Source organism: Leucopleurus acutus, assembly GCF_964270905.1.
Source record: "Leucopleurus acutus genome assembly, chromosome: 4".
Taxonomy (NCBI): domain Eukaryota; kingdom Metazoa; phylum Chordata; class Mammalia; order Artiodactyla; family Delphinidae; genus Leucopleurus; species Leucopleurus acutus.
Genome location: NC_139146.1, coordinates 60214901 through 60240586, shown reverse-complemented (window position 1 = coordinate 60240586; position 25686 = coordinate 60214901).

The following is a 25686-nucleotide window of genomic DNA, read 5'->3' as shown; positions in this document are numbered from 1 at the left end:
TGTACAGTAAATTCTTGTTGCTCCTCTACTTTATGTACAATAGTTTGTATCTGTTAATACTATATTCCTAATTTATCCCTTCCTCCTTTCTTTCACCTTTGAAAACCATAAATTTGTTTTCTATGTCTGTGAGTCTGTTTCTTTTTTGTATATAGATTCATTTGTATTATTTTTTAGATACCATTTAAAATTGTGTCAAAAAAACCCCCAAAATTAAAAGTAAACTTAACCAAGGAAGTGAAAGACCTATATGCTGGAAACTAGAAAACACTAATAAAGGAAACTGAAGATGATTCAAAGAAATGGAAAGATATCCCATGCTCCTGGATTGGAGGAACTAATGTTTTTAAAATGGCCATACTACCCAAATCAACCTCACATTTAATGCAATCCCTATCAAAACACCTGTGACATTTTTCACTGAACTAAAACAAATAATGCTGAAATTTATATGTAATCACAAAACTCAGAATTGCCAAAGCAATCCCAAGGAAAAAGAACGAAGGTGGAGGCATAACCCTTCCAGACTTCAGACAATACTATAAAACTATGGTAATCAAAACAGCATGGTATGGGCACAAAAACAGACATACAGATTAATAGAACAGAATAGAGCAACCATAAATAAACCCACACACCTACGGTCAATTAATTTATGACAAAGGAGGCAAGACTATACAATGGAGAAAAGACAGTCTCTTTAGCAAGTGGTGTTGGGAAAGGTGGACAGCTACATGTCAATCAATGAAATTAGAATACTCCCTCATACCATGTACAAAAATAAACTCAAAATTGTTTAAAGACCTGAATATAAAACATGACACCATAAAAATCCTAGAAGAGAACATAGGCAAAACCTTCTCAGACATAAATCATAGCAATATTTTCTTTGATCAGTCTCCCAAGGCAAAACAGATAAAAGCAAAAATAAACAAATGGGACCTAATCAAACTTAAAGATGTATCTCTTTATTTGGTGTCCTTGTTGCACTGACTTTCACACTCATGAAGTTTCAGAGTTGGTCCTCATAAGTTTCTTTTCCATCTCTGGATCTTAATAAGTAAAGACCACAAACATTATATTTTCAGAAGGATCTGCTGACACTATATGTTCCAATCAACTGATAGTATGTGGGCCAAGGAAAAACTACATCCCCACTCATTGCTTTACTGAATATTTTTGTGGTCCTTATCTTTCTTTTCTTACATGGGGCACTTTTCTTTCTTATTTTAGTTGTTTAAGGATCAGTGGTCTTGATATTTTAATTCCAAATGTGAAAGAACAAGCCCAAAATGTCAATATTAGTTTCCTCTTTCCCTTACAGATAATATAAATTATGAATTTCAACTTCAATATAAACCATATTTTTTCCAAATTTAGATCATATGATTCAATTTTCTTATGTAACAACGTAAGATTAATCAGATAGAACTGACCAATTAGGATGTTAACTTGCTATTCAATTAGTTATAAATAAAAAGTACATTATATATATACTTAATTGATTTTTTAAGTATATATATACTTAATAATTTTTTATTAATTATATATATGGTGAAATATATATACTACACCTAATTCATTGGAATAATAGTATATGGAATATAGAAATTATTGAAACCTGGATTTCATTCTTTAATTCATTCTCCATTCCTAAGAACACTTGACCAATAATCAGATGAAATTTTAAAATGCACTATTTCTAAGTTAAATTTCTGGAGCTACAAAACACACCAGAGCTGTTGGGTATAGGTATGGTGTTTTGTTTGTGAGTTACAAGGAGTTTGAGAAGGGATTGACTGCTTCCATTGACCTAATTCACTGAACGATAATTAAGTAATTAAATTTCACCCTACTGAATATGTAGACAAGCAAGTAGTATTTGTTCAGGTATCAGATGAGTCTCTGACCTAATGAAATTACTTGGAGATTTTAATGGGTGATAGAACTATGTCTTAAAACAAAAAAAAACAGACAAACAAAAATCAGGCTCCAAGCCCTCAAAAAAAGAAAAAAATAAATAAAAATGGAGTAAAAGAAAGGTAAATGAATGAACTATTGCTGTTGTTAAGGATGAGTAAAATGTAATCCCTGTTGCATATATTGACAACATCAGATACAGTAAAAGGCCAGACTACAAGGGAATTGAGTGTATTTACAAAGGTACTTGTAACAGAAACCTCTAATTATAGAGAAGGGCTTTAGTTTTCAAAGGACACTCTGAAAGCAAGGAAATCTGTCATTGCTTTGTAGAGTAGTTCAAACTGCTGAGGCAGCATTGTGAATTCAGTATAAAGCTAAGCAATACTTTACAGAATGAAACAGTACCAAATTGGTTAACACAACCTGGCCTCAGAAACAACCTAATACCAAAATTCTAAAAACTGTGAGGACCACAGTAAATGGTAGGGGGAAAAACTTGCAAAATGTATTTATGTTCTCTTACAAATCAGTTTGAAAACTGGAAAATATCCATAAATACTTTTTTCTAAATAGCATCCATCTAATTCATTGGTTCTCACTTTTTGATGTGCATAAACGTCATCTAGGAAACCAGATAAAATTTAGACTTCAAGCCTCCTCACCCCAAGAAATGTGGATTAGCAGGTTTGGAATGGAACAAAATCCCTGCATTTTTACTGAGCACACCATGTGAATCTTAGATCTCACTTTGAAAACCTCTGCTAATCACTTCAGCATGTAACAGGGAAAGAGAAAACAGCATCAAAAATCAACAAAGTAGTTTTTTTCTTAAAATGCATAGATATCATTTGTTATAGGGCTTATATTAGGGGGAAAAGGGACTAATCACAGAAGTGGCATAAGTGGAATTAATGAAGTTTTTCCTTGGATCAGATACCTATGTTACCCATACATCATTATAAAAACATCCTAATGTTAAAATATCAAGAGATAGTTCTAAGACTGCATTTCACCTAACAATGTTACAAATCAAAGATAATCTAATAAAGGTAGCAAGGGGAATGACATACCATCTTGCCCATATACTTTAAGAGTAGACATATGCTGTTTTATTAGAAGGTTGCTTTTTTTTTGAACTAGTTTTATTTGATTGTACTGTATTTAGTTTCTGAAAGATTTCTAGGATTTAACCAAGAATAAATAACAAGGAATGTTGCTTTTTTCTAAGTTGTCTTGAGGAAAACACATTTGCAATTGACATTTTTTGCATTCATATGGTGAAATCTCAGTTTCCCCAGTGTCCATTTTGCAACTGTAGTGATAAGAGTCACAAAACACATACCTTTCTTCCTATATTAGACATGGAAATAAGAAATTATTATGTTTTCGGGCTTCCCTGGTGGCACAGTGGTTAAGAATCCGCCTGCCAATGCAGGGGACACGGGTAAGAGCCCTGGTCCGGGAAGATCCCACATGCCATGAAGCAACTAAGCCCGTGTGCCACAACTACTGAGCCTGCGCTCTAGAGCCCGTGAGCCACAACTACTGAAGCCCACGTGCCTAGAGCCTGTGCTCTGCAACAAGAGAAGCCACCGCAATGAGAAGCCCGCGCACCGCAATGAAGAGTAGTCTCTGCTCTCAGCAGCTAGAGAAAACCCACATGCAGCAGTGAAGACCCAATGCAGCCAAAAATTAAATAAATGAATAAATAAATTAAAAAAAAAGAAATTATTATGTTTTCTAGCCTCACTTCTTTCTCATCCCAAACCATAATTCAGTCAAAAAGTAATAATGATAGCAACAATTCATAAGAATGGCTGAGCACTCACTACGGGGACAATCAGTGCTGCTTGAATCATCTTATTTAATCCTCATGACAGCCTTTCAAATAGGTACACTCATTATGAGTGCAATGCAGAGGAAGAAACTGAGTCTTAAATGGAACAAGCAATTTCCTCAAAGTCAAAGAGCTAGCTAACCATGTAGGAAGAGCAGTGGGTTGAATGTGAAGTAGAAAATGTATCAAAATATGAGACATGAGGCCTGACTTGTCTTCCTTCCTCAATTTGTTTTGAGTAAGGGGTACTTTTCTTTGGAAGGTCTAATATTTTCAGGCAGCATTTTTGATGGGAAAGGGCTGGAGGAAACAGATTAATAAGACATGGTCTCCTCCTTCAATGAATTCACTGTCTAGTCTGAGAAAAAGACATATAAACAAACAATTCTGAATTCTAAACATAAGTAAAAATAACACAATGCATGGTTTCTACAACAGAAATACCTTATGTTGTATTTGGAGGAACAGGACATATTTGACATACTACTATTTAATTTGGTTTTTGCATAACGGTAAGAGATTGTTAAAGAAAATGGTAGAAGTGTTTTGGGCTGAGGGAACAACAAAGGTAACCAAAAAATGACAGATGTCTTCTACCAATTACATAATGAGTATCAAACATGAGTGCTAAGAGCCATGTATTATCTCATTTAATTCTATGAGCTTGGTCTTATTTTTCCAGGAAATTGAAATATAAAGAGATTAAAGGATTTGCCAAAGGCCATAACCAAATAAGTGATATCACTGGGAATTGAGCCTAAGGAAGTCTGACTTCACTGCTCAAGCTCTTAACAACAGAATAGTAGTTACTCCCCCCCTGAAAACTTGGTTGACACATTTGGGGACCAGCAGAAGAGTATAATTAGACTTCAGTGATTTTGAAGGACATAATGTGAAATGAGGCTGAAGCGTGAGATTAGGAACAGATTGTGGATGGCCTAGCATGCCTTGCTGCAGAGTTTATAATTCACTCTATAAGCAATACTCAGTGACTGTTAAATATGAGGAGAAGAAGTTTAATAATCAGATGAATGTATTAAAGAAGGTAACTGTAGAGGCAGTATGGAATCAGAATGGTAAAGTATTTTAGGCAGGCTGAGAATTCTGGAAAATATTAAAATAGTTTACACGTGAGTTTAAAGAATGAAATCAAGTCAGGAGGGATACATTCCCAGAAGCAAGAACTGCTGCTTTAAGTGGCATTATAATGACAGAATTGACAAAATTTGCCAACCTATTTTATGTGCAGAAAGTGATCCAAGGATAGTTAATTACATTAACAAAAGCCTGTAAGAGTCTGTAGCAGGCCTTGTCTTACAAACTTTCAGCCATTTAATCATCTTAAAACCCTAAAAGGAATGTACCATTATTAACCATTACAGAAGTGAAGAAACTGAGGCAAAAAATAGCTAAGTACTTTGCCATAAATCCTTCAGCTAGTAAGAATTGGAGCAAAATTTGAACCTAACTAGTGTGTTTCATTAGAAGGCTTTATTAGAAGAATTGCAACTGATATTTGCAAAACAAGACAAGTAATATGTTGTTATGTCTTGGAGAATACAGTTGAAAATAGAATATTCTGTATCATAATTATGAGAGGGTCATTACCAGGGGTAACTGGCAGGTTGCCCAAAGAGATCCTCACCAGATGGCTTTGATCTGTGTGACTTTGGCAAGTGTAGTTTTAACTCTCCGTCTTCAAGGCACAGAAACTTGATATTACCTGTGTCCCCAAAGTAATCAAATTTAAGAATTCTAATTCATAATAACCAAAGCTTATGAGAGAAGGATACACATTGCCACAATGTCAATTCATTTTTTATAAGGAGAAATATAATTGTCAGAATTAGATCAGCTTTACCATCATTCTCTCATTTTGAACAGGCTTTAAGCGAAGCCAAATTACAATTGGAATTTTTCTCAGTGAGCATGGAAATGGTGCAAATTGATTTAGCTACAAGACACGAGCAATATCAGGCTTTGTTAGCCTAACATACATGCTATGTGATTGGGATTTGCCTACCAGGAAGATAAGATATCCAAATTAATCCTAATAGATACCCTCTCCCAGGTGGAGTCTGGATAGTGGTGCCAACGTGTATAGGTGACTCTCCTATTCTTTGTTTGCTGAGCAACACCATCCACAATGACTCATACATGCATATAATTGTATAACTACATACTTAAATATCATTTCATATATTTCATACATAATGGTCTACATGTGCTATGTCATTCACATTACACACTGGTCTTCACCCATCTCTATTCTTCTCCGTTATATGATAATTCAGAGTGTAGAGTCAAGTTCTCAATCTTATTCCCTCATTTTCAAAAGCTTACTAGGTGAAGGTACTTTTTGCCCTAGGAAGTACCATTTATGATTATGGCCATTTTAGAGATGTTGATATTAAATTATTGAAGAGTTATCCATCCATAGGAGTCAAGTAAGAATTTTGGAATTTAAAAATGGACCCCAAGCAAAATGACAATAATTTTCAGTTATAATTAAAAAGTCAATAATATTATATTAGTTCTCACAAATTCCACATCAAATGCTTCTTAATATTAACAGGGCAGTGTCTCAGACTCAAGAGACATATATTATTTACATTGTCTAACAAAAGAAACATTCCTCTGCAGGATGGAATTAAAAAGCGACTATGTGTTTGGCAAGGCTTAGAACTCTGGCTAATTCCCTATAGAGCATGGTAACATCTAATGCATCCTAATTTCAAGGGTTTACTTAGCATTGCTATTTTACTATGGCAAATGTATTATATGCCTCATAATAGAAATCAATTACCCTATTATGTGTGGTCTAAGATTAAACTCATCATTCCACTATACACATGGGTAGGCAGATATTTAGGCTGTTAGAAGGAAAAAATGAAGGCAAGGTGAAGTAATCACAGATAAATGTTTCTTTTTCAAGGAATGTCAGTTTTATAATTTTACATCATCAGCCTACTTCTCTCGCATTTATGAATCATAATGTAGTTAGTGTTGTGAGAAGAACAAACAGCTAACACTTGTGTTTTATAAAAGGGTAATGCACACATTCAGTGCTAAGCTTCCTGAACCAGAACCTTCTTAAAAAGATGAAAAATAGTTATAATTCAACCTTGTTGAAGGTTGGAATAATTTGATTTACTGAAAACACTTTAATAGAAGTTACTACAATTTTATTTTGTATATTCTAATCAATTATGTACATGGTAAGTGATAAGACCAATTCATACTCAAGATTTGGTCTCTAGATCATATCAGGTGGTTCTTTTAAGTTGGTTCATTGGCACACATTTCAACATGTGACTGTATCATGCCACCTATTTAGATGAGGTGAACAAACTAACGCAATTTCAATGCACACTTGAAAACATATACTCTGAGGTGTGCATGATAGTAAATGGCTCAAGCAATACTTGCATTCAAAAAGCATTTGCCATTATTTTGTTAATAGGCCCTATTGCTTTAAATCTACAAGGAATGCAAATAACTGATAATTCTACACTCATTGAGGAACTCTCCAGTGACTTACTTCAGTTAAATGTTCCAACAGGCATGTTTAGCACTGCTTTCGGGATTGGTAAAATTCCAAAAGTCTATAAATTAAAGTTCTGCAGAGTGCTATCAAATATGCATAATGAAGCCCAAGATGTAAATTAAGAAGATTTATATGGCTGCATTCTGGTTACGTTATTCAATAGCAAAGCCTCACAGGCTTTTATGCAGCAAATAAAGTGTTCTTTTTCTTGAATTCCATTTTAAATGGTCACTATGGATTCATTCTGACATTACTTGGTTCACCCATTATAGAATTAATTGTCGTTTTAAATCTATAAATCATCCTAAAGGTTTATCACACAACACAGTCAAATTACATGGTACTCCACGCATAATGGTCTAAAGATATATGAACAGCTCAAGCAGATTCAGAAATAAATGCACACCATTTATATTGATTGCCTTTCAAAATATCATCCAGGAATTATGATGTGACACTCCAACAATTTCCTTGTTGTTTTTGACTTAGAGATGCTCATCTCTGAAATTTGAAGAATGTTATTATGAGTTTGATAAGTAATGCTAAGATCTATTAAGAGGAATGTATGAATTTTATCTACATAGAGACAGTTCACCACCACGTATAATTGGGCTGATGAGATAGGCATGTATCATAATACTGGAAGTGTGAAGCCTGGGTTCTTGAAAACATGCATTATTTTATATAACAGTTAAGCAAAAAAATAGTATCTAAGTCTTCAGATCATATTTTGCAGTAAGATTAAAGGCACTTGAAAAGCAGAAAAGGGACAAATAGGAAAATATGGCATTCCATTTAAAGAAACTATTCTAAAAGCTTGTGACTAAAACGTACAGGGGAAGGATGCCAAGTGGAATTAAGAACTAATGTTAAAGATTACAAAAAAAAGTCTAACAACTTTAGAGACATTCGAACATATCTTTGAATGTTTATGTCTGCATGCATCGGGAAATAAATGCTATGTTCAACTTAAAAAGATTGGATAATTTTCTTACTGAATATTAACTTTTACTGGCACAAACTAGAAATCAGTTTTCTCTTAGTGTCTGTTTATTTCCAATTTATTTCAGGGCATTGAAAATATGTGATAATTTCATATTGAGTATTTTAAACAAGAAGAAGTATAAAGCAGACTGAATAATTATAATAATCCATTAATATCAAAGTATTCACAAGCTTTAAACATTGAAATATACACTTTTCATTCAAATTTTTGCTCTTACACATAAAATACTGTCTCTTCGGTTCACTGTAAATGTTTTATTTGTCTGCTCCCATTTTGAAGAAAGATTTTCATCATTGTGGCAAGAAAGAACAGCTGGGGAAGCTTAACACCAATTTATTATTATGACCCTCTCTTCAATATACTCCATCTGAATGAGAATATTTCAGTAAGATCATTATTCATTAAACTTTAGTTTTAACTTAAAAAATAGCTCCCTTAACATTTTACATAAAATGGTTTATTTTAAATTAAAAGTTTCATGATTAATAAAATGGGAGTGATATAATTTAGGCTTTTCATTGGGTACCTCTGTTGTTCTAGCAAGAGATTACAATGTTTATACTTAGCGATCTGGTTCAGACCCAGTATCATCAGACTTTGCATCTTTATAGCCACAATGATTTGTAAAAGGTGTTGGACTAAGTAAGTCCAAAGATTTTGAGAATATGTTAAAACAACCAGAAAAGAAATTCACTCATTTTCTTAATATTCTTTAACTTGTAAGGAGAGACTGGCATTTCTGTGCTCATTGGGAGAGAGAGAGAGAAAGAGAGAGAGAGAGTGGTAAGACAGAGATGCAGAAAGAGATTAAGAGAGATAGAGAGATAGAGAGATACGTAAAGAGATGAAGAAAAAAAAGATCATCACTTGTGATGGTTAATTTTATGTGTCAACTTGGCTAGGCTATGGTACCCAGTTATTTGGTCAAGCATTATTCTGGAAGTTTCTGCGAAAGTGTATTTTGGTATCAACATTTACATCATCTGACTTTGAGTAAAGTAGATTACCTCCATTATGTGGGTGGGCCTCATCAAATCAGTTGATAGCCTTAATAGAACAAAGATTGACAACTCCTGCACAAGAAGGAATTCTGCTAGCAGACTGCCTTTGGACTTGAATTTCAACTCTTTCCTGAGTTTCCACACACCCTGCTGGTTCTATTTTTCTGGAGAACCTGGCTAATACATCATTATATTTTTGCTGTATCAATGTCTGAAGTCATATCTACTTCTGATCTTCTCAGTTGCTTGAGGCCACTAAATCTCCTTTTCGCTAAAATAATTTACCTTGATTTTCTCTCATTTATAGTTGAAGGAATCCTGATGCAGTTTATATACTTTGAAAGAAGCAGAGAAAGAAAAGAAGGAACAAGTTCTTAATAAATGCTAACATGTTTGTAAAATGTCAAAGTAAAATAATTTTACTCTCTGAGTCTTAGCTTCTTCATCTGCAAAATAAATATAATTATAAAGAATTATTTTGCGATATAAAATGAATATGTGCGGTAGTGTTCTGTAAACTATAAAATGTCATAAATACAATATATTATGTAACAATTTCAAGAAAACATTTGGGATTTTGCTGACTTTTAATTAAAAATATTTTAAATTATCGTTTTATTTATATTATGCTTCTTTGTAATGTCCATAGTTTAAATAATAAATAGGAAAATATTTAGAAATATGGTAAGGAATCTGTGAAATAAATGGATGGTTGAACAAGACAATTGTTGTGGTATACAATTAAGGCATTCATTGGATTTTTAAGTAATGGTGAGAAAGTTAAGTCAAGCAGCCTACACACTTTATTCTCATAGGTAGTATAGTTTGTTTTTTTCCCTAAAGTATGTTCCCGTATTGCACACCTGCCTCCAGAGATTTTCTGCAAATAGATGAGGCCTGTATGGATGTATAAAGCATTTCAGTACACTTTATGAGATGGCTTTTCTGAGAAGTCTTCCAATTTAAAAAATCTGCTTAAGTGTGTTAAATCCAATATGTTCCATATTTATATAACCACAGGTATTTTTATTCACATGATATATTGTACCATCCTCTTGAATCACATTACTGAGAACACAGTTGAAAATCACAACCTAGTAGTAGTAGGTCTATTTTCATACTAGACACTTTTTAATTTAGTAGAAAATCTAGAACCATGGAATTCTGCACCATTACAGATTTCTATAGCACTCAACAAATTATATTCCACTCTTATACATTCATTAAGTTCTGTGTTAAATCCAAGCTCAAGGAATAAAGGAAAAATTTGAAGGGATAGACACAGAAATTGTCAGTTCTTGATTGTTCTTTGTGTGTGTATGTGTTTATATGAGATGGACAGAAACATAAAAGGAAGAATAAAGAATAGGTAAGTAAAATGAAAATTCAAGCCCTCTTCTCCAGAAACGTGAGACATGACTGGAATTGTTCGTAGGGCTCAGATTTCTGGAAAAAAATAGACACTAATTTTTAAATATAGAACTTACAGAATCAGAAAATTGATTAGTAAATACTGTATCATTTCTTCCCAGTCTACTTAAAACAACATTAATAAAAACATAGGGGAATCCAATAGCAAAAAACAATGAAGTTTACATTGCATAGAAACCTCTTCTCAAATCTTTTAATTTTTTTTTAAGATTTATTATTTATTTATTTATATTTTATTTTTGGCTGTGTCAGATCTTAGTTGCGGCACGTGGGATCTTTATTGAGGCATGTGGGATCTTTCACTGCGGTATCTTTTGTTGCAGCACATGGGCTTCTCTCTAGTTATGACGTGCGGGTTTTTTTCTCTTCTCTAGTTGTGGTGTGCAGGCTCCAGGGCATGTGGGCTCAGTAGTTGTGGCGTGTGGGTTCCAGAGCACATGGGCTCTGTAGTTTGCAGCAGGCAGGCCCTCTAGTTGAGGCGTGCGAGCTCAGCGGTTGTGGCGCACAGGCCTAGTTGCCCCGCAGCATGTGGGATCCTAGTTTCCCCTCCAGGGATCGAACTTGTGTCCCCTGCATTGTAAGGAGGATTCTTTACTGCTGAACCACCAGGGAAGTCCTGACATCTCAAATAATTTATCACCATTCAGGTTTATTATGAAAATTATTCTCAAATTTTAAGTGATATTTAATATTTTTACAGAAAACTTATTTTCCCCAAAATATGGATTTATAAGATATTCAAGTTGTGTTTGTGTGTGTGTGTGTGTGTGTATATATATATACTTGCATGAGACATATAATTTTTTTTTGTTAAATCATGCTTAGAGATTTTATTTCTTCTTTTTTATATTTTATAAATCAAGTAATTAAAATGAGTTGAATTTTCTCTTTTGGTAATGATACATCTCTCCAGTAAGTCAACATGATTGCTGTATTAGTCACATATATTCAATAAAATGATTCCACATACCTAGCCAGTAGCATGAATATTACAAAACCCCATAGTTTAATTGAAAATTTCTTTTCTGTTAGGTGTTGTTTTTGGATGTTGACTACAAATACTGCTTAAATTTAATTAAAAATGATATGCCATAACTCTTTCAGTAGCACGTGCACGCACACACACACACACACACACACACACAAACACACCTGTAAAACCCTGAGTTATTTAGAAGGAAGGCAAATGTGAAAATAATGTGACTATAAGATTTTCTAGGCCAAGAAGTTTCTTCTTAAGTTCTATACAACCATATTCTTATATTCTTACGACAGAATACATTTCTTCTTTAGCATTGCATTATATCTCTAAAAGCATGTTCGGCATATGACTTTAAGGGAGTTCTACTACTCATATTGTTTCATCTAAAGGACAGAACTCTAATCTACTTCTTGCTAAGAGTGACAATAATCTAACACTTTTATGAAGACAGATCTTAACTGAACTAAATTAAAATTAAAATTTTAATTGGAAAGGGATTTTTAGATTGTCACATCAAGAATCCATTCAGGGCTTCCCTGGTGGCGCAGTGGTTGAGGGTCCGCCTGCCAATGCAGGGGACACAGGTTCGTGCCCCAGTCCGGGAAGATCCCACATGACGCAGAGTGGCTGGGCCCGTGAGCCATGGCCGCTGAGCCTGCGCGTCTGGAGCCTGTGCTCCGCAATGGGAGAGGCCACAACAGTGAGAGGCCTGCGTACCGCAAAAACAAAACAACAACAACAACAAAAAAACAAGAATCCATTCAATCTAGGCTAGTGCTGGATTTGTAATTTTCCTCATTTGTTTTGAGGATGTGCCTTTTTCTTAAGAATAATTCTCAACTTCATGATAATAATAATGTAATATTTTAATCTCATTGACACTGGTAAATGTTGTGATTAGCTAAATATATTTTTAGTTCTGCAGTTATAGTGTACATTTACCGAACAACAAACCAATTTCATTTATTGGAATTAAACTTCAGTCATTATTATGAATCTATTTGGAGGAAGAGAGAATTGTTTAAGTGGACGTGCAGAGAAGATTTAAGTGAAAAATTCAACATTTGCTCTGACTCATTGACTCCTTTCCAATAAATTCAACTTAATTTTAAACATTCCTTTTCATGTGTCACGGAAAATTTGAAACGCAAAGAACTATTACAAAGCGTGTCTGGATTTTTAATATGCAGTTTATCTGTCATGGTAAAAGAACGCTACTTCAGTAAAAACAAAAATGATTGGTACGTTTGTCTTATATCTGGGAATACTTTCATTAATATAAATATAAGATGTTAGAATATATGCAATGGCCCTTTCTTGTATACTAAATGGCTGGCAAGAGTTTCACAATTTTAGCTGTAGAAGAAATGAAGTCCTGCCTAATAGACCTGTAGAACCAAATAAGAGAATGGAAGATAATAATATAAAAATCTGCATATAAAAGAGTCAATTGCCTTATTTGTGCCCTTTTTGTCAAAGGATTAATTTAATAGCCAAAAAGATAAAAAGTAAAATATTTGCCCTGGCTTGACATGGATGGAAAATATTGTAAGAGAGTTCTTCTTCCTTCAGTGATAAAAAGAGAAGTGACCAAATGTGGTGTAAAATATTTCCAACATATATCACTCTCAAAAGGCTTCTATCCAGAATACATAAAGCACTCCTATAAATTAATAAGACAAAAAAACTGAATAGAAAAAAGGGCAAAAATCACACTTTAGCTTTAGAAGCTTTCTAAATGAACAATAAACATCTGTAAAGGAAAGAATATCAGTTATTTTATACATATGCACTTTTGTGATATGTCCAAAAATGTCTCCTTAATTATAATTTAGTCCTGTCCCTTTCTCATTTATTGCCTTTCTATCACCTCCACATTTATACAAGCTGAGATGCCTCAGCTATGCTAATTTCATCAAGACCAGGTATGCCTTTCAATTAGGGTATGTGATCCAGAGTACAATACTTTTCAAGGAGCACAGGACATGGACTGTTTAAGGCAATGGATTTCTAAGATTATTGATTCCAAGCTACAACCCCCCTAAAATTCACATGCTTGAGGACGTGTATGTAACTGAGGGACAGTGCACAATCTCCTTCCCTACACCTCACTGTTCACAACCACCTAACCTCACTATGTAGAAGAAAGATATATATATCTCAATTAAATGAATTTTACTGTAATGTGTTGCCCTATTGTCCTAAGTACCCAAACAAAGAAGCAAGTTTGAAAGTAAAATATTGACATGAGCAGAGACTCCTTTAATCAAGAAGTGCATACAATCTGAAGGACTTCTTTTTTTACCTTTTCCATTTCGAAAGACTAAGCCTCATACTAGAGTCAAGACATACTGGCCCATGGAAAAAAATTATTACCTAAGTGTCAAATTCATGGCCATATATTACTAGAGCTAGAATTCAGAAATAAAATGTATATCAAAAAGATGAATGTTAAAATATTTTTCAAAATTAATAATGAAATCAAATATTTTCTAATGGAAAATAAGGCAAATTTTTTGCTTGTTTGGTAAAAAAAAATTGCCTTTTACAAGTGGCTTTTATGAACTAAACAAACTAATTACAACCACAATATTTAAAAATATAAATAATTCGTATGGAAACACAAAAGACTCCGAATAGCCAAAGCAATATTGAGAAAGAAAAATGGAGTTGAAGGAATCAGGCTCCCCAACTTCAAACTATACCACAATGCTACAGTAATCAAGACAGTATGGTACTGGCACAAAAACAGAAATATAGATCAATGGTACAAGACAGAACGCCCATAGATAAACCCACGTACATATGGTCACCTAATTTACGACAAAGGAGGCAAGAAAATACAACAGAGAAAAGACAGCCTTTTCAATTAGTGGTGCTGGGAAAACTGGACAGCTACATGTAAAAGAATGAAATTAGAACACTACCTTACACCATACACAAAAATAAACTCCAAATGGATTAATGACTTAAATGTAAGACCAGACACTATAAAACTTTTAGAGGAAAACATAGGAAAAACACTCATTGACATAAACCACAGCAAGATCTTTTTTGACCCACCTCCTAGAGTAATGGAAATAAAAATAAACAAATGGGACTTAATTAAACTTACAAGCTTTTGCACAGCAAAGGAAACCATAAACAAGACAAAAAGACAACCCTCAGAATGGGAGAAAATATTTGCAAATGAAACAACACACAAAGGATTAATCTCCAAAATATACAAACAGCTCATGGAGCTCAATATCAAAAAAAACAAAAAATCCACTTAAAAAATGGGTGCAAGACCTAAATAGACATTTTACCAAGGAAGACATACAGATGGTCAAGAGGCACATGAAAAGATGCTCAACATCACTAGTTATTAGAGAAATGCAAATCAAAACTACAATGAGGTATCACCTCACACCAGTCAGAATGGCCATTATCAAAAAAGCTAGAAACAACAAATGCTCGAAAGGGTATGGTGAAAAGGGAACCCTCCTACACTGTTGGTGGGAATGTAAATTGATACAACCACTATGGAAAACAGTATGGAGGTTCCTTAAAAAACTAAAAACAGAACTACCATATGACCCAGCAATCCTACTAGTGGGCATATACCCTGAGAAAACCATAATTTAAAAAGAGACATGCAACACAATGTTCACTGCAGCACTATTTACAATAGCCAGGACACGGAACCAACCTAAATGTGCATCGACAGATGAATGGATAAAGTAGATGTGGCACATATATACAATGGAATATTACTCAGCCATAAAAAAACAAATTTACGTTATTTGTAGTGAGGTGGATGGACCTAGAGTCTGTCATACAAAGTGAAGTAAGCCAGAAAGAGAAAAGCAAAACCATATGCTAATGCATATATATGAAATCTTAAAAAAAAAAAAAAAGGTACTGATAAACCTGGTGGCAGGGCAGGAATAAAGACGCAGACATAGAGAATGGACTTGCGGACACGGGGGTGGGGGTGGGGAAGCTGGGGTGAAGTGAGAGTAGCATCGACATATATACACTACCAAATGTAAAACAGTTGGCTGGTGGGAAGCAGCAGAATAGCACAGGGAGAATGGCTCAGTGATTTGCAATGACCTAGAGTGGTGGGATAGGGAGGATGGAAGTGAGGCTCAAGAGGGAGGGGATATGGGGACATGTGTATGCATATGGCTCATTCTCTTTGTTGTGCAACAGAAACTAACATGGTATTGTGAAGCAATTATACTTCAATAAAGATGTATTTTAAAAAATACATATATAGAATGTATTTAATAAGATAAAGACATTTTATCAAAAATATATTGACAATGGAGTATTTAAAACAATATTTTAATTTTCACAGCATTTTTAGGTTATACAAGATGTCTCTAATTTAAAGGGTAATGTCTAATAAGTAGCCATTCATTGGATAATGTTTTACTATATCTCTTCTTACACATGCCTTTGAAATATGAGGAAGTAAATAACTTTGTATCAATGCCTCAGTAATGAAATATTGTGAAACTTGGAGAATATACAATTAGGAATTTAAACAAAATTTAAATAGGACCAAAAAATCTTTTATAGTTTATACAATTGTGTTTACAACAGAAAGATTTCAAAGAAAAAAAGGATAAACACCATAACAAGATACTTCAGTTCCAATCTACTTAATTATGTTAATAAGATTTCTCAGTATTTGTATCCAAACATACCAAATTAATGAATATAACTGATAGTTAACCTTTCCTCCTTCTAGTAATATTATTCATTCACATATGTGAGCTAAATAGAGAAGAGTAAATATAATACTTTTATTTTTCTGATTATTTAATGCATTCCAAAAATATTTTCTTTGATAATTATATGTTAAAATTCATTCATTGTAATTAGTTTATCATTTGTGCACTACTGCATATGCTCTAAGAGAATTATGCTTGGAAGAATACAAACTAATATAATTTTTCTTGAGTACTTTTTCATGGATTATGATGGAGACAAAATGCTATGACATGTAGATTTCACTGCACACTTTTACATATGACATAGATTATTCTTTAAATTTCAAAATGCCAATATCTGGCTTCCAATTCTGATACAGCATCTATAATGACTATAAATTCTTGAGAAAATCAAAGAATTGAATGACCTTATGGCACTTCAAAGTGAATAGAAGCCGTAAGGCTCTGGAGGTGAGCCAAAAATTGGAAGAAAGAGACAAACAATAGAGAAAGTTAATATAGCCAAATGTTGACTCTTTGAAACACTAAACACAAGGTTAAAAGCAAAGTAAACCTCTAGGTAGACAGAAAAAATAAATTAGAGTATGGAATTTACCAATATCAAGAATTCAAGAGATGTGCATGTAAAGATATACCTTCATGGGTCTGATAGACATAACATTAATAAAGGTCTATTATGAACTACTTTTATGACAACAATTTTTTTTAAAAATTAGAAGATATACCCATTAAAAAATACGATTTAGCAAAAATGACACAAGATGAAATAGAAAATATTCATAGCATGATATCTATTAAATACATTGAATTTTTATTTAAAAACTTTCTGGGTTTCCCTGATTTCGCAGTGGTTAAGAATCCACCTGCCAATGCAAGGGACATGGGTTCAAGCTCTGGTCTGGGAAGATCCTACATGCTGCGGAGCAACTAAGCTCATGCACTGCAACTACTGAGCCTGCGCTCTAGAGCCCACGAGCCACAACTACTGAGCCCGCGTGCCACAACTACTGAAGCCCATGCACCTAGAGCCCACGCTCCGCAACAAGAGAAGCTACCACAATGAGAAGTCTGCACACCACAACGAAGAGTAGTCCTGCTCGCCACAACCAGAGAAAAGCCCACGAGCAGCAACGAAAACCCAACACAGCCAAAAATAAAATAAATTAAAAAAATAAATAAATTTTAAAAACTAAAACTAAAACTAAAAACTTTCCATCAAATAAAATTCCAGGCACAGAATTGTTTCACTGGTGAATTCTATTTAATACTTAAGACATAAATAACAGAACTCTTACATAAGTTGCGTCAGGAAATAAAGAAAGAACACTTTCCAACTCTTTGTATGAATCAGCACATCTTTAATACTAAATCCTAAAAAAGACATTCTATTAAAAAAAAGTGAGAGCAAGAAGAAAAGTACACAGCAATCTCCTTCATAAACAAAATCACATATGTACAGTAATTTCTGACAAATATTCCACAACAAGCTAATGGGAAAAGAACTGTATTTTCAATAAATGGTGCTGGATTAACTGGGTATTCACATGAAAAAAACCCCAAAACTTAGCCTCATATCACATTATACACAAAGACTAAATTTAGATGGCTCATAAACCTCAACGTAAAAGTTTAAATGACACAGTTTTTAGAGGAAAATATAGATAAATATTTTCATGATTTGGGAATAAGAAAAACTCTCTTCCTACATCTGGGTCATCTAAGGCAAAATACATAAAAAATAATAAAAAGAGAAAAAGAAAGAAAAACAACAGAGAAGAACTACAAAAACAACTGGAAAACAAGTAATAAAATGACAATAAGGAAAATGACAATAAGTACATACCTATCAATAATTACTTTAAATGTCAATGGACTAAAAGCTCCAATCAAAAGACATAGGGTGGCTGACTGGATGAAAAACAAGACTCATCTATATGCTGCCTACAAGAAACTCACTTCAGAACTAAAAATGCACAGACTGAATATGAGGGGATGAAAAAAGATATTCTGTGCAAATGGACACACAAAGTGAGGATAGCAATACTCATAAGACAAAATTGATTTATAAACAAAGTCTAAAACAGAAGAAAAAGAAAGGCATTATATAATGATAAAAGGATCAACACAAGAAGAGGATATTATACTCATTAACATATATGTACACAATACAAGAGCACCTAAATATATAGAGCAAATATTAACAAATATAAAAGGAAAAATTGACAACAACACAATACTAGTGAGGACTTTAAAACCCAACTTACATCAATGGACAGATCTTCCAGACAGAAAATCAATAAGGGAACAGTGGTCTTAAATGACACAATACACCAGTTATATTTAATAGATATCTACAGGACATTCCATCCCAAAGCAGCAGAATACATATCTTTTCAAGTGCACATGGAGCATTCTTGACAACAAATCTTATACTAAGCCACAGAACAAGTCTCAACAAAGAAGATAGAAATTATGTCAAGCATTTTTCCTGAACATAATGGTATAAAACTAGAAGTTAATTACAGGGGGAAAAAAGGGGAAATCACAAAAACGTGGAGACTAATGAACATGCTACTAAAAAAACTAATTAGTCAGTGAAGAAATCAAAGAGTAAATAAAAAAGAAACACCTCAAGACAAATGAAAATGGAAATACAAATTTCCAAATTCTACTGGATACAGCAAAAGTAGTTCTAAGAGAGAAGTTCACAGCAATACAGGCCTTCCTCAATAAACAGGAAAAATCTCAAACAACTTAACCATCCATTTAAAAGAACTAGAAAAAGAAAAAATACAAATCCCAATGTCAGCAGAAGGAAGGATATAATGAAGATAAGAGAGGAAGTGAATAAAATAGAGACAAAAATTATAAAGATTAATAAAATCAAAAGCTGGTTCTTTGAAAAGATAAACAAAATTGATAAACCTTTAGTCAGGCTCATCAAGAAGAAAAGAGAGAGGATACAAATAAACAAAATAAGAAATGGAAAAGGAGAAATAACAACCAATAACACAGAAATACAAAAAATCATAAGGAAATACGATGAACAGTTATATACCAACAGATTGGACAACCTTGAAGAAATGGACAAATTTCTAGAAACATGCAACCTCCCAAGACAGAATCAAGAAGAAATATACAATGTGAACAGACCGATCAGTAGTAGTGAAAATGAAATAATAATATTTCCAGCAAACAAAGTACAGGACTAGATAGCTTCACAGGGGAATTATACCAAACATACAAAGAAGAGGTAGTATCTATTCTTCTGAAATACTCTAAAATACTGAAGAAGATGGAATACTAATTTTTGTGAAAATTGAATAATGCTTATAGAAGAAAAAGATAAAAAGAATACAATAAACATAAGGAGTCATTATTTTTAAAATTCTGACACAATTATCCAAATAAATTTTAGAATCCAAACATAAATAACATCTTACACATATAATACAGAATTAAGTAACACAAAGATTCAGTATTTGACTATTTATTAATATGTAAAATAATGAAATATTGTCTATAAATATTAATACTTGCCTTTGGTTAATTCTAGAAATATCTGAAGATTATTTTCAAATAAAGGTAAGAATGATATAACATTAAATCAACATTTATAGTTCATTAAGAGTGAAAGAGTAGATTAGTATGTATAAAAAACAGAACTAAGACTCTATTAAAACTATTATATTTTTGGAAGTTTTTATCTAAATCTGTAGAGCAGAAAACATGCAAATCCTTAACCACTGGAAAGAAAAAATCAATATTGATAAACAATAGTTTTTATATAATGGCATATTTAGAAAATCAAAGAAAATTTAAAAGAGTAATAAAAGGAGAAGTATAATGGATAGAGAACACAGCAATGATAAATTTCATGAAATTAGAATTGACATGCTGTGTTCACAAGAAAACAAGTCTTGTGAGGCTAGAGAGAATGAGGCATTGGAAGAAAGGCCAGAGAAGCGATTAGAGGCTTCGGCAGAAGGAAAATCCTTTCAGAACTTTACTAAGGCAATATTTTTAGATTATGTTCTGAGTATGATGGGAACCCATTTAAATGTTTTGAGAAGAAGGATATGTTTGCGTATTGATTTTAAAATTTATTTTTACTTCTTACTTTTAGAGTTTTATCGAGTAATAAGTGGTTTACAACATATATGATTAAAATGTATAACTGGATACATTTTGACATATATATGCAACCATGAAGCCATCATCACAATTAAGACAACAAAAACATCCCTCACTGCAAAGTTTGCTCTGCCATTTTATCATTTTTCCTCTCAATTTACTCTCGTACCACCATGCCCAGGAAAACACAGATAGGCTTTCTGTAACTATAGACTATTCTGTGCCTTCAAGCATTTTATATAAATGGAAACATGCGATAAATACTATTTTTGTCCTTTTTGTCATTCAACATAAATTATTTTGAGAATTTTTTTCATGTTATTAGGTGCATAGACATAAAAATTTCTATGCTTTCTTGTTAAACTGAATCATTCATTATCATGAAAATAATCTTTTTATCTCTGGTTAACATATTTTATTATAAAATCCACTTTGATGTTTATATAAACATTCCAATTTTATTTTTACTGAAGTTTAGTACTGTATGCTTTTCTATTATTTTACTTTTAAAAATTTTATGTCTTTATATTTGAAGCAGTATTTATAGACGATATATATTTGAGTCTTGCTTTTTTATCCAATCTGAGAATTTTTGCTTTTTTTTTTTTTTTTTTTTGCGGTACGCGGGCCTCTCACTGTTGTGGCCTCCCCCGTTGCAGAGCACAGGCTCCGGACGCGCAGGCTCAGTGGCCATGGCTCATGGGCCCAGCCGCTCCACGGTATGTGGGATCTTCCCAGACCGGGGCATGAATCCGTGTCCCCTGCATCGGCAGGTGGACTCTCAACCACTGCGCCACCAGGGAAGCCCAATTTTTGCCTCTTAATTGGTGTTTTTATACCACTTCGATTTGATGTGGTTATTGATATTTATGTTGGTATTTCTATTTGCCCCATGAATTTTGTTGTTTGTTTTAATTAATTAATTTATTTATTTTTGGCTGCATTGGGTCTTCGTTGCTGCGTGAGGGCTTTCTCTAGTTGCAGCGAGCGGGGTCTACTCTTTGTTGCGGTGTGCGGGCTTCTCATTGCGGTGGCTTCTCTTGTTGCGTAGCATGGACTATAGGTGCGCAGGCTTCAGTAGTTGCGGCACACAGGCTTAGTTGCTCCGTGGCATGTGGGATCTTCCCAGACCAGGGCTCAAACCCATGTCCCCTGCACTGGCAGGCAGATTCTTAACCACTGTGCCACCAGGGAAGCCCGAGGGTTTTTTTTAATTCATTTTTTCTGCCATTTTGAATAATTAAATTTTTATTCCATTTTTCTAAAAACAGGTTTATTGAGTTATACTCTTTAATGAAATTCATCAAAAAAATTATAGAGTTCAATGAGTTTTGACAAATGTATACAGTCTTGTAACATCACCTCAATCAAGATAATTTTTCTATAGTTCCCCAAAGTTTTCTCAAAAATTGAGTTAATTCTCCTCTTCTTAATGAGTTGTAGAAATTATATATTCTAAGTACATATTTTTATCACATGTATATTTTACAAATATTGTCTCCAGGTCTATGGTTTGCCTAAGTTGCTTTTTTTTAACTTTTTACTTTAATTATAGACTTATAGAAAAATAGGGAAGATAGTAGAGAGAGTTCCCATATACCCCACATCATTTCCCCTATTAGTAATATCTTACATCAGTATGGTACACATCACAATGAATAAATGCTGATAAATTATTATTTAACTTAGGTCCTTATATTATTCAGATTTTCTTAGTTTTACCTAGTATCCATTTTCTACTTCAGAATTCCATCCAGGATACTACATTATATTGAGTTGACACATTTCCTTAGGTTCCTCTTGGCTGTGACAGTTACTCAGATTTTCCTTGTTTTTATTGCCCTTATCATTTTTGAGAAGTCCTGGTCAGGTATTCTAAAGAATGTCTCTAAATTTGGATATGCCTGATGTGTTTTTCTTTATTAGACCTAGGTTACTGGTTTGGGGGAGAAACACTACAGAGGATAAGTGCTATTTTCATTATAACATGTCAAGGTTACATACCACTGAACACTACTTATCACTGCTGATTTACCTTTATTTTCTGGCTGAGGTAGTGTTTCCAGGTTTCTACACTAAAGTTACTCTTTTTTTCGCGATTTCCATAGAGTATGCTTTGGAAGGAACTCCATGTGTGTTCCACACTTAAGGAGTGGGAGTCAGGCTTTACCTCCCTAAGCGTTACTTTATTTGGCATTCTTATGCACTGGAGATTTATCTATCCTCCCCCATTTATGTATGAATTCAGTCATTTATATCAGTATGGGCATATGGATATTTATTTTATATTTTGGGTATAATCCAATACTATTATTATATTTTTATATGGCTCAAAATGTTCCAACTTTAGCCACTGAGAGCTCTTTGACTTGTCCTGACAGTTTTCTGTGTCCCTTTGTCCTACCCCCATCATTCTTTTCCTTAGCACTTCCTTGCTTTCGGACACTACCAGATGCTCCAGGCTCATTCTGTATATTTTCTGACCAAGTCCTAGAATGAGCCATTTCTCCAAGGAGCTTTGGTTCTTTTTACTAGAAAATGGTATTAAGACCAACATCTGGATACTAGGTGTGCTTGTTACTACTGGGGAGTGACTGCTTCTGGAGAACAAAGCTATATATTTAGGTATGTTATGTGAATTTCTATATATTTAATAAACTTGATATTCTCTTTAACTCTCAATGGTAACTTTATTTGGGGCTTAAGTTTTCATAGTACAAAATTAGAGAACTTTTGAACACATTTATTTGCAGGTTAAAATATTTGCTATTTATTTTTCACCCTTCCACTGTAAGCTAATCTTTATTTTCTTAACCTGATTTTTGCTTCGTGGTGCATTGTTCACCCATGAGGTTTGGTTCCTCAGCATTAATTTTTCTTAGCCCAATTTTAGCACTCAATCATACACTGACTAAAATCGTTCCCTAATTATGTTTTTATAAGTCAATTGCACCAAGTATATTGTAAGTACCATGAAGATGCACCCTACACTACATTTAGTTCCAGCTGCCAGCACATCCAACATTGAACTTATAGATAAAGTTCCTATTGAGCACTCCTCTTTCTCTTTTGGCAAATAAGAATCCATCTGTAGTCATAGATAGATAGATAGATAGATAGATAGACAGATAGATAGATAGATAGATAACATAGATATAGCCATGTGAAAGCCAGAAATAGTCTGGGTACCATATTTAGAACAATATGGGTTATTCTGAATCTCTAGCAGTTAGAACTGAGCTTGACCTTTAGCAGCATTTCAGTGAATACTTGTTGAACAAATTAATGATCTCTTGCTGGGGCACAAACATGTTCATCCACATCTGACAAGTAGCTTCCAGCTATAATCTACTGTATCTAGGCCCTTGGCATGTCATCATTCTGACTGATGCCAACACATAAAACTATGTTCACATGTCTTGTACTGAGTTTCAATAGTTGTGTTTTCTGGTAAAATTTTGCTCATGGCCCTTGGAAAAGAGCTGACACTTATTAAGTATCCTATTCAAACTTATGTCTGCCAAACCAAGCAAAACCTGCTCTGTGCTGTTGGCAAGATGGGCAATCCTGACAAACATAAACAGCCTCAGGGGTACCTAGAAAAATATTGTCATGAACCTACTGCTTACCTAACTCACTTCATGAACCCACTTTTGCACAGACCCAATTTGTCATCTTTAAAGCCTATGCCAAAATTTCTGCCTTCATATTACAGCATTTCACTCCTCCAACAACCTACATTTACAACTCAAAAGCCTATACACATTTTCACAATTTTATCCCTAAACAGAAATGTTTCAACACCTCTTTCTAGTCTATCTGTTGGAACAGACAGCCAGAGTCAACATAAATCCTTGGAGCACAATTGGATGTTTTTGTATCTGGGTTTGGTGTGCCAAGCATACTACATAAAAACCAGTCCATTAGATAGATTAGACTTTCTTTCTTTGAGAATCATTTTCTGAACTGGATGAATGATTCAAGACATCCAACCATAACCCTTCTCAGTCAATAAGATGATATTCCCAGTAAAAAGCAAACTTGATCTTTTTCTTTGGAATTTAAAGTTTCCAATGTAAAAAGCCATAAACAAAATATAATATAAAGATGGTCTGGCTTGGATGGTGTCAGAATAGCTGCTACTTGATGACGGACTCCCTCCTATTCTCATAGACAAATTTCATCTCAAAAGAAAATGTCAGCGAGCTAATTGTGTGAAATACACAATTGCTCAGCTTCCCTCCTATAGACACTTTCAAGATGATGATCCAGGAAGTTGGAGTCCAAGAATAACTTTTATTACCTTTTGGGAGCATTGGAAAAATATGAATAGTATTTATTTCTTTAAATATTTTATTTGTATTATGGGAGAGCTTCTCTCACTGTTAATTTCCCATTAAAATTAAAACAAATTCTTAAGGCCTTGAGGACCACAAAGTCCTCCATGATCTAGCACATGTGTAGAATTTCAAACTCATTTTCTAATACTGTCCACTTTTCTCACTACTTTCTCTCCACACTGGCTTTCTTGCTGTTCATGGAATATACTAAGCATATACCATTATCAAAACTTTTGTACTTGTGTTTCCCTCTGCCTGATATGTTTTTCCCTCAAATAGCCACATATATAGGTTAGTAGTATCTCATATCAAGTGGTATTCAAATATTACTCACACTATGAGGCCTTTCCTGATATCCCTATATAAATTACCATCTTTTACCATGATTAGTCTGTTCTTAAGCTCAACTTTTATTCAAAACACTACAGAGATTTATAGTTTACTTTTATTTATAGTTAAATTATTGCCTATTTCTCACTCTAGATTGTAAATTTTATGAAAGCAAGAAGACTGTCCACTTGATTCACTACTGTATGTAATTCCCCAAGTACCAATAATTCTAGGCTAGGGTCACAATTACCACCTTAATCTATGAGAATTGCTCCATGACAAGTACACTGCACTATTCCAAATGCAACTCCCCTGAGTGATGTAGTGTACAAACTACTTTCTGTACATGTCTACCTTAACTGCATCCCTGGAATCTATAAGAGTGACTGGCATAAAAGAAGCTCCAAAAATGTTTTTGGATTATTATTTCA